This window comes from Salmo salar, chromosome 02 (assembly GCF_965601325.2).
Source record: "Salmo salar chromosome 02, fSalSal1, whole genome shotgun sequence".
Taxonomy (NCBI): domain Eukaryota; kingdom Metazoa; phylum Chordata; class Actinopteri; order Salmoniformes; family Salmonidae; genus Salmo; species Salmo salar.
The window spans coordinates 70,456,855-70,466,714 of NC_138292.1; the positions used below are offsets into that span (position 1 = coordinate 70,456,855).

The 9,860-nt window shown below is 42.5% G+C and overlaps 1 long non-coding RNA gene across 1 annotated transcript; it reads left to right on the plus strand.

Annotated features, from left to right (window-relative positions):
• Positions 1-4,135: 4,135 nt before the first annotated feature.
• LOC106591078 (uncharacterized) lies at positions 4,136-5,070 on the plus strand. Its single transcript, XR_001325190.3, has 2 exons — positions 4,136-4,434; positions 4,636-5,070. It is a non-coding gene; the product is annotated as an uncharacterized LOC106591078 (long non-coding RNA).
• Positions 5,071-9,860: the final 4,790 nt, after the last annotated feature.

Consider the following 9,860-nt stretch of genomic DNA (forward strand, 5'->3'; position numbering starts at 1 on the left):
GTGGTTTCATGTTTTCTTGTTTTGTTTTACATTGCTGATTGCACAGTCATTTTTTAAATATGTATACTGCTCAAAAAAATAAAGGGAACGCTTAAACAACACATCCTAGATCTGAAAGAAAGAAATAATCTTATTAAATACTTTTTTCTTTACATAGTTGAATGTGCTGACAACAAAATCACACAAAAATAATCAATGGAATTCCAATTTATCAACCCATGGAGGTCTGGATTTGGAGTCACACTCAAAATTAAAGTGGAAAACCACACTACAGGCTGCTCCAACTTTGATGTAATGTCCTTAAAAAAAGTCAAAATGAGGCTCAGTAGTGTGTGTGGCCTCCACGTGCCTGTATGACCTCCCTACAACGCCTGGGCATGCTCCTGATGAGGTGGTGGATGGTCTCCTGAGGGATCTCCTCCCAGACCTGGACTAAAGCATCCGCCAACTCTTGGACAGTCTGTGGTGCAACGTGGCGTTGGTGGATGGAGCGAGACATGATGTCCCAGATGTGCTCAATTGGATTCAGGTCTGGGGAACGGGCGGGCCAGTCCATAGGATCAATGTCTTCCTCTTGCAGGAACTGCTGACACACTCCAGCCACATGAGGTCTAGCATTGTCTTGCATTAGGAGGAACCCAGGGCCAACTGCACCAGCATATGGTCTCACAAGGGGTCTGAGGATCTCATCTCGGTACCTAATGGCAGTCAGGCTACCTCTGGCGAGCACATGGAGGGCTGTGCGGCCTCCCAAAGAAATGCCACCCACCCCACACCATGACTGACCCACCGCCAAACCAGTCATGCTGGAGGATGTTGCAGGCAGCAGAACATTCTCCACGGCGTCTCCAGACTCTATCACGTCTGTCACGTGCTCAGTGTGAACCTGCTTTCATCAGTGAAGAGCACAGGGCGCCAGTAGCGAATTTGCCAATCTTGGTGTTCTCTGGCAAATGCCAAACGTCCTGCACGGTGTTGGGCTGTAAGCACAACCCCCACCTGTGGACGTCGGGCCCTCATACCACCCTCATGGAGTCTGTTTCTGACCGTTTGAGCAGACACATGCACATTTGTGGCCTGCTGGAGGTCATTTTGCTGGGCTCTGGCAGTGCTCCTCCTGCTCCTCCTTGCACAAAGGCGGAGGTAGCGGTCCTGCTGCTGGGTTGTTGCCCTCCTACGGCCTCCTCCACGTCTCCTGATGTACTGGCCTGTCTCCTGGTAGCGCCTCCATGCTCTGGACACTACGCTGACAGACACGGCAAACCTTCTTGCCACAGCTCGCATTGATGTGCCATCCTGGATGAGCTGCACTACCTGAGCCACTTGTGTGGGTTGTAGACTCCGTCTCATGCTACCACTAGAGTGAAAGCACCGCCAGCATTCAAAAGTGACCAAAACATCAGCCAGGAAGCATAGGAACTGAGAAGTGGTCTGTGGTCCCCACCTGCAGAACCACTCCTTTATTGGGGGTGTCTTGCTAATTGCCTATAATTTCCACCTGTTGTCTATTCCATTTGCACAACAGCATGTGAAATTTATTGTCAATCAGTGTTGCTTCCTAAGTGGACAGTTTGATTTCACAGAAGTGTGATTGACTTGGAGTTACATTGTGTTGTTTAAGTGTTCCCTTCATTTTTTTGAGCAGTGTATATATTTTTTTATGTTTAGTTGTATTATGTAGAATATACCAATATGTTGTTGGTGCCCTATGTCCCAATACTCAATGCTGTAGTCATGGTCCTGAGAATAAAACAGGTTTAAAACAACAGCAGAGAAACACATGTCTTACAGTGCTACACATCTGTTATAATAAGTGTTTTTTTTCCTGCTTAATTTAAGTATCAGGTGTAGTTATTCACCAGTTATAAAGTGTGTTTGTTGTCTCTCTTTATGTTTCTATGGCTACAGGGAGGGAGATGCAACAACAGCCTTGAGAACATCTGGACTCAAATAGAACTCTGTTCCAAGTTGCTGTCAGGTAAAGTAGACGGTAGCAGACAGCAGGATTCTTAGTGAAAGGGTTGTTGTTGAGTGCTTTTTATTGGCTTTACTCTACTTTTATAGATCAGGTAAAATCTTATCCCAAAACTTTCTGATGTAAGATTATCCTACATGAGATGTTATGTTGTCATAACTTAATTGAGCTTGTATATTTAAATAGATGTTTGATTGCTCTTGTCTAGGGGTGCATCAGTTGCAGCCTTGAGACTCGAATTCTCTCTCAGCAACCCTCTAATCCTTATTTGAACACTGTGACAACAAAGTAACTGTACTGTAGCTTACACATTTCTTGTTTTAGGAATGAACACTGAAAAAACAATAGCTTGGACAAAAAAAAAACATTACTTTTCCTTCAGCATGGTACCCGTCTGCTATATCATGTTTAGAAATCTGTCATATTACTTATCTCATTTTCCTCCTAAAGTCTGCACTTGTTCACCTCCACTGATTTGAAAGTCAGATTATGAATTATATGACCAGATACTCAAGAGCTTCCAGCAGTCTAATGCACTGCATCTCAGTGCTAAAGGCTTCACTACAGACCCTGGTTCGATCCTGGGCTGTATCACAACCGACCGTGATAGGGAATCCCATAGGGCAGCGCGCAATTGGCCCAGCGTTGTCCGGGATAGGGGAGGGTTTGGCCGGGATAGGCCGTCATTGTAAATAAGAATTTGTTCTTAACCGACTTGCCTAGTTAAATAGAAATATTTTTAAAATACTGAAGTCGCCACCCTAACAATGAAAATAGATCATCTTATGTGAAGTTTATCAGCAGTTGGCATCCAACGTTATGGTGCATAACCCACGTACTGTAATGGCATGTGGGCCAGCAAAAGGAATCGATTAACTAAATCCTATCAGCCAGCCCCGTTTCTCTTAAAAAATATTTATATTTGCGACTGTATCTAACGATGTTCTACTCAGTACGCTTATTAAACTCAATGCTTCCTCACACACACTGGAGAGAAACATTGTGGAAAGAGCATTGCTCATTCAGGGTCACTGAAAAAATACCAGAGGAAGAAAAAAAAAAATACCAGTGGAAAAAGTACTTAATTGTCCTACTTGATTAAAAGTACCTTACTAGAAAATGACTAAAGTAAAAGTGAATGTCATCCAGTAAAAATACTACTTGAGTAAAAGTATTTGTTTTTAAATATACTTAAGTATCAGAAGTAAATGGAATTGCTAATATGTACTTAAGTATCAAAAGTAAAAGTATAAACCATTTCAAATTCCTTATATTAAGCAAACCATATTGCAAAATTATTTTTGTTATGTTTATTGATGGATAGCCAGGGGCACACTCCAACACTCAGATATAATTTACAAATGAAGCATTTGTGTTTAGTGAGTCTGCCAGATCAGTGGCAGTAGGGATGACCAGGGATGTTATCTTGTTAAGTGTGTGAATTGGACCATTTTCCTGTGAAAATGTAACAAGTACTTTTGGGTGTCAGGGAAAATATATGAGGAGTAAAAAGTAAAAGTTGGCAAAAATATAAATAGATACCCCAAAAAAGTACTTAAGTACTTTACACCACTGTAAACTTGTCATCTAAATGGAAAATGTCATAGTGAACAGTTTGTGTATAGAGGGGGATGTTGGCGTGGGTGGGGGTGTTCAGAGCTCTATCTTATTTAATGAACTCCTATTATCCATTAAATAATTGTGTAATGTAGAATAATGTTTCAACAATACAAGGTGTGTATTAATGTATTCAATTGATCAATAAATTACATCCATTATCTGCTCAACCACATCTGCTTCTCACTTCATTTAATTGTTGTTTTTTATATGGACCAGAGGCCTCTTCTAGAATAAGTTTTCTCCAAAAAGATCTAGATATATTTATTGTAAAACCCTTTACCAGGTTTTAGTGCAGCTGATGGGACATACAGAAGAATGCAGCTATAGGAATTGTAGTTGTGGTTCTCATCTTCTGTCTCTCTGGCTTCATGTGGTTCAGGTGAGCATCTTTCTAAGACGTATCTTTTACTTTATCATTTTGAGTTATTAACGTGATTGTTGTTCAATGATTGAGTCATTCATTCACTTGTGTAAAAAAAACCCATTAAAGTCAGCAGGGAATGGACAGGTGAGTTGAGGTGAAAAAGTATTTGTTTTCTTTCAGATCTTTTAACAGTGCTCGATTAATCTTGCCTGGCACAATCGAACCAATGGAATATTCCCACGGTATGCTTATATTGTCTGTCTTTTCTCCTCTCCAGGGAGACTCAGTCCAGTTTATGACAACGTCTCAGGCATGGCGAGCAGGGTGATGCTGACTACGCCAATGCCCACCTCTCTTGCTCCAATAACCAGGAAGTGCCTCTGTACTCCACTGTCCAACCTCCTCAACCCCAGAAAGAGGATGAGGATGTCCAGTATGATGCTGTGAAATTTAACTGCCCCAGTCCTGCGAACCGGTGAGCCAGTCCAGTCATTACAACATCTCACATAGTGTTTTTATTAGATGGTGCTTGACACTTAGGAATGCATAAAACACTTGTATGTTTAGCAGACCAGCAGTTGATTGGTTTAAATGTGTTAAAATCTACATGATTACTTAAAATGAGACCCCAAAACTGAAGATTGATGATGACATGTTGCGTCTCTTTTCATAACAGACCTACGGCACAAGAAGCTGAGTAGGACACCCCTCTAGTCATCAAACCCAGAACCAAGGAGACCACAACCAACAACAAGACCTGAATACAAGATGATATTGTCTGCATCCCAAATGGTACCTTGTTCCCTCTGGTGCACTATGTAGAGAATAGGGTATCAATTGGGATGAAGCTGAACACCAGAAGACCTGAACACAAGATGACAGCCTGGACTCCCAATCACGGCCGGTTGTGATACAGCCTGGAATCAAACTAGGGTCTGTAGTGACACCACTAGCACTGAGATGCAGTGCTTTAGACCGCTGCGCCACTCGGGAGCCCTACTATAGGGACTTGGACAAGCTCTACATGGGTCGCTGGCTCATGACTTGAGACTGAGCTGTGGCTATAAGATTTGCTTTGTATATCTGAAAGGGAACACGATAATACACCTAACTCGTCATTGCAGTTGTTGTTTTTTTAGCAATGCATGTGTTTTAGTGAGAGAGAACTGTTGCCTATAATGTTTTAGAGTGTCATGGGTCATCGCAAAACAAACTGGGAAATAATTTCTGTAACTTCATTAATGTACAAGACCATAAACCCACACTGTTGTTCACGTCGGACCCTATTCAGATTTGAGAATTTAACATCGACTTAAGTCCCAAAATATTGCCTAATGTCCATGTTTTATTGACTTAAGTCCATGTTAAGTCGACATATCTCAAGTCTGAATAGGGACCTTCATACACATCTTGCAATTAACATTGTAATTGCTTAGATTTTTTTTGTAAAATGCAATATAATTTATCATGAGAATGATTTTGGGTTAAACCATCCCTTTTTAATCAAAAGTATATGCTGGGCTTGATTTCACTTATTAAGCTCCATGTAGTAAATAACACAATATAATCCGTTTTATTTAATGAGGCCTAACAATAAATGTGCACAGTGATTTAAACATCACATCCATACACCAGACTAGAATAGACCTACACATAGGCTGTGTCTGAAATGGCATCCTATTCCCTATATACTGTCAGGTGACATTTGGGATGCAGAAATCCTCTAACAGTTGAAAGCCAAAAACATGACGCCGGAACTCAAAATGTCCATGTTAGTCTTGGGGATTGCCGATGCAATGACGTCACACAGTTCGTCAACGCCATGGTGATGCGCGGTGACAATTTCTTTCTTTGGAAGTGTTATAGAGTGGGCGTGGCAACACACGCTTACATAACAAGGTGCTATCTAGAACGTTGAAGGTTTCTTCGGCTTTCTCCATAGGAGAACCCTTTGAAGAACCCTCATTGGTTCCAGGTATAAACCTTTTGGGTTAAGCATTCTACCTGGAACCCAAAAGGGTTATCCTATTGGGACAACCAAAGTACACTTTTGGAATCCATTTTTCTAAGAGTACACAATGTCGGACTGGCCGTCGGGAGCACCGGGACATTTCCTGGTGGCTTGTGGTTCGTTTTGGCCTGCGGTGAATAGTCAACTTGACCAGCAATAATATAGCAAGCAGGAATGAGTTGACGGAGAATCCAAGCATCAGGCGAGACTCTCACTCGCTGCTGTGTCATCGCACCAAAAATGACATCAGGCATCTCCGTGACGCACATAGCAACCGTCTACCTGCCTCTCTACAGATAACATTTTAGACAAGTCGCACGGCGAAATGGACAGGCAGAAGAGGAGAGGTGGAGCAGAGAGGGAGAGAATAAAAAATAGAAAGGCACTTGCCACAGACGCTGCAAAATAAGCGACATGTTCGCCAGGAAGGGACCAGGTCAGTCAAAACACTAGCTAAAACAGACACACTGACACACGACACCCAGCGTGGCTAGTGTTGATGATCAGTTACTTGAGAAGGAGACCAAGTCAAGACGCTGGACCGGGTGGATTCAGTTTATAGTAAGGCAGTTTATTATGAGACAAAGATATTTGGCAAAGCGTGCACGGACTCCTTCGTTTAGCTCATAGGGAACTAGCAGAAGAGAGAGCCCCGAAACATAGTGTACATCTAATTTATACAATGAAATAACAGTGTGTTGACGTAGGTTGAGTCTAGTAGGTCCGCTCTCCTGACTGGTCGATGAGTGGAGGGACGGTCCATTCTCCAGGTGGTGTCGACTTCCCATTGGCCCTTGGCAGTGTCCTTTGTCCTCGGAGTCCAACACCCCTAAGTGTGTGTGTGTGTGTGTTTCTGGTAATTCGTGTCTGGGTGGTTGCGATATTCATGGAATGTTGTTTTTTACACCAGTGGTCAGTTCGTGTGGTTAGGGCGCTTTCATGTCTTGACATTTTTGTGTGAGTGCTTAAGTCAGCCATCTGTCTCTGGGTGTGGTCGTGATTGGTATCAGTTGGTTGCTCAATATGTCTCTGGAGTTTTGTTGTGTGCTGTTGTGAAGCATGTTGTGCAAATGCTCTCCTTATATATCATTAGGTAAAACGTTAGATTATCTTTATTACACTAGCTATGTGCCTAGCTAATAGTGACTCAACGGCCGGTAGGCTAAACAGTTTGCACGTCTTCGTGGAGGAATTATATCATAGCAATGAGTGCAACATAGCAATCATAATACGACATTGAAGGTGTTAGGGCTGCGTCAATTCAATTCTGGTATCAGAACAAAATTTAACACTAGGCTACTGAATATATTTTCAGCTGTTTATTAATAGAATTAGTCAAGCAGAATAAATGGTAAATGCAATCTTCGTATATACGGGTTCACTGTAACACCTCGCAGGGCAAACAGCGTGGTTTAAACTTACTCATCCTATCGTTGGCGTGCAGGCTGGTCCCAGCCTCTAGACGCATCTTTGTTGCCAAGCATAGTTGTCTTCTAGCTTATCTTCATGTGTGTACCCGAGAGTCAGACACCCAAGGACAGTGCCTGTTTTTATGCTACAGTTAGGACAGTTTCTGCTTCCATTCTACCAGCCCCTCCTGTACACCTGTCCTTGAGCGGCCCCACAACAAGGCATTGTGTGTGTGTGTCAAGAGTCTACTCAGCCTACACTCCTACTAGCCAGCAACCCTCCAGTTAGTCATGTCTATTATATGTTGCTCAATCTATGTTAATACAATATAAACCTCTTAGTGCATTACAGTCCGTTCATACTTAGGCCTATATCTACTGTAAAAGGTAATGCATCACATCTAATAAGTGAAATAAAACCCAACAATGGCAATATGTTTCAACTAGTAAAACAATTGTAAACCTAGACTATGGACTTGCCAGCATGTAGCAATAAGTTACTACAATAATATACAGTTCTGTGAAAAATTAAGAGACCACTCCAAATTAAGAGACCACTAAAAAAAATTATAGAGCTGTATTAATGTAGCCTACTGATACAGTGATGATAGTGAGTATGATAATAGAGTATTTTCTTTGTAAAGGTGGGGAAGGAAGCAGCAGCAGCACTAGAGCTTCAGGTGCTCCTGCAGAACTGGAGATGGTGGTCAGTTCAGAGTCAGACTCAGAGCAGGAACCTTCAGGTACAATTTAAGAGCACAAACCTAAACATGTAGGCTATGATTTTAGATGAATATGCGCTTTATTTATGAGATTATCAGTAGGACTGTAAATGGGGGGGGCATACAATCGATGACTGCACAAGTAATACACGTTTAAGTTTAGGTTATTTACAATGTTAATCTCATTCTGCAGAGCAACCAGATGTGCAGAGAGAGAGAGAGAGGTTCAGAGCCCAGTACAGGGAAAATAGAAAGGGACAGTGAAAGCACTGAAAATCCATTTGATTATTTTTCCCATCCTCAGTCCAAGGATTTTTACTTATTTTTTCAGTACCAGCCAAAACAAACCCCTCAAAGAGTCATTCCCAATGTATTCTAATCCAAAGATGGCACAAACAGAAAATGGCTGACATACAATGAAGTAACTCACTCCTTGTTCTGCTCAGTATGTCTTGCATTCGCAAAACCTTCAGCCAGTGATAGTGCATTTGTCAAAGGAGGCATGCAGGCCTGGAAACATGCCCATCAGAAAGTACAGGAACACGAGAGAAGCAAGACCCATAGAGAAAGTGCAGAAGCCTTTTTCCTCAGAGCCAGCAAAGCAGACATCTGTACCCTTCTGAGTGATAAGCAAATGTCAGTTCAACGAGACCAGGTCAGAAAGAGGAGGCAGGTCATGGAAGGTGTGATTGATGTATTTAAAGTTATTGGTAAATGTGGGCTTAGCTACATGTAACAGTGTAGGTTCCGTCCCTCTCTTCGCCCCAACCCGGGCTCGAACCAGGGACCCTTGCACACATCAACAACTGACACCCCACGAAGCATCGTTACCCATCGAGCGAGTGACATCACTGATTGAAATGCTATTAGCGCGCAGCACCGCTAACTAACTAGCCATTTCACATCGGTTACATACAGAGGACACAGACATGAAGCTGCATATAACTTGGAAAACATGGCCAACAATCATGGCTAGTTTTTGTTACTAGTGGTAATTACTTACTGGTTACTCTGAAGTACAGTGGGAGAAAAAAGTATTTGATCCCCTGCTGATTTTGTACGTTTGCCCACTTACAAAGAAATGATCAGTCTATAATTTTAGTGGTAGGTTTATTTGAACAGTGAGAGGCAGAATAACAACAAAAAAATCCAGAAAAACGCATGTCAAAAATGTTATAAAATGATTTGCATTTTAATGAGGGAAATAAGTATTTGACCCCTCTGCAAAACATGACTTAGTACTTGGTGGCAAAACCCTTGTTGGCAATCACAGAGGTCAGACGTTTCTTGTAGTTGGCCACCAGGTTTGCACACGTCTCAGGAGGGATTTTGTCCCACTCCTCTTTGCAGATCTTCTCCAAGTCATTACGGTTTCGAGGCTGACGATTGGCAACTCGAACCTTCAGCTCCCTCCACAGATTTTCTATGGGATTAAGGTCTGGAGACTGGCTAGGCCACTCCAGGACCTTAATGTGCTTCTTCTTGAGCCACTCCTTTGTTGCCTTGGCCGTGTGTTTTGGGTCATTGTCATGCTGGAATACCCATCCATGACCCATTTTCAATGCCCTGGCTGAGGGAAGGAGGTTCTCACCCAAGATTTGACCGCGTCCCTTTGATGCGGTGAACTTGTCCTGTCCCCTTAGCAGAAAAACACACCCAAAGCATAATGTTTCCACCTCCATGTTTGACGGTGGAGATGGTGTTCTTGGGGTCATAGGCAGCATTCCTCCTCCTCCAAACACGGCGAGTTGAGTTGATG